The sequence below is a fragment of the Pinus tabuliformis genome, chromosome 2_1 (genome assembly GCF_031772625.1).
Source record: "Pinus tabuliformis cultivar Carrire ecotype Pingquan chromosome 2_1, CPIR1, whole genome shotgun sequence".
NCBI classification, from domain to species: domain Eukaryota; kingdom Viridiplantae; phylum Streptophyta; class Pinopsida; order Pinales; family Pinaceae; genus Pinus; species Pinus tabuliformis.
Window position 1 is genome coordinate 460,710,376 of NC_142299.1, and position 1,011 is coordinate 460,711,386.

Genomic DNA, 1,011 nt, shown 5'->3' on the forward strand with positions numbered 1-1,011 from the left:
ATGCAATGCCAAGGAAAAAACAGTCTTAAAGATCCATCTGATTAAGCAGACAAATTGAAAAATATGCATCCTTCTGTATTTTAAGATAATTCTCAAACCATAGCATTCTGCCTCATGTTGCGCACCCCCAAAAAATTTTTGAAACATAATTTCGCAGTTTTTCTGATATTTATAATTGGAAGAGTACAGAGGTTTACAGACAACATATGATACCAGATTTGACTCAGGAGAGGACATTCCTTACAACGTTAAAATCCCTAAGAAAACAAAGAAAATAATTTATCCGCCACCTATACATGAGGCGATCACCAACACAGCAGTAACAGTACATATGTACTGTCAAAAGTACAATTTGAAATCTAAAAACAGCACATTAATGCATTTTTTACTGATCTACGTCTTCATCAAATAAGTCGTTTAAAATCCATGAATTTTGTTCTTATCTTTCTTCACCAAACCAGCCTACAAGAGTAAATTCATCAATCAGAAAAAAATTGTTTTAAACTCACAGAAACCATCTTTTAACTTTTAAACTATAAAAGAAGAAGTTGCAATTGTGCATGGTTAGGAAATTACATTGATAAGGAACTGAGAAACGTTCTTCCTTTGATCACCTTGAAGCTGGATAACCTAAAAAACAAGTAAACTTGTATGAGGAACAATACCAGAAATATCTTCCAAAATCCCTAATTGAAATGGATCATAAGACGACTTGTGCAATACCTGCCCCAGCTCTAGATCCTGCACAACAGTACCATTGCCATCAACACCACACACTGGATCGGGTCTGAAACAACATAATGAGATTTCAGACCTCAAGAAAGAGATGACTCAAACGTGTATCATTTCACATCTGATAATAAAACGGGCCTTAAAGAACAGGGTTCGGTTGCATTCAAAAAAACGCAAGGGAGATACCTCATCTAACTGAAATAAGAATTATTGCATAACTAAACCCAGTTATACAAGAAACATAGTTTTCAAACTATGGAATGCCTCTTGTGCAGGCAA

The 1,011-nt window shown here is 34.9% G+C and overlaps 1 long non-coding RNA gene across 1 annotated transcript; it reads right to left on the bottom strand.

Annotated features, from left to right (window-relative positions):
* Positions 1 to 334: 334 nt before the first annotated feature.
* Positions 335 to 761, bottom strand: LOC149200912 (uncharacterized). The gene is made up of 3 exons (XR_016253393.1): positions 724 to 761; positions 577 to 630; positions 335 to 462 (listed from the first exon to the last, which is right to left on the bottom strand). It is a non-coding gene; the product is annotated as an uncharacterized LOC149200912 (long non-coding RNA).
* Positions 762 to 1,011: the final 250 nt, after the last annotated feature.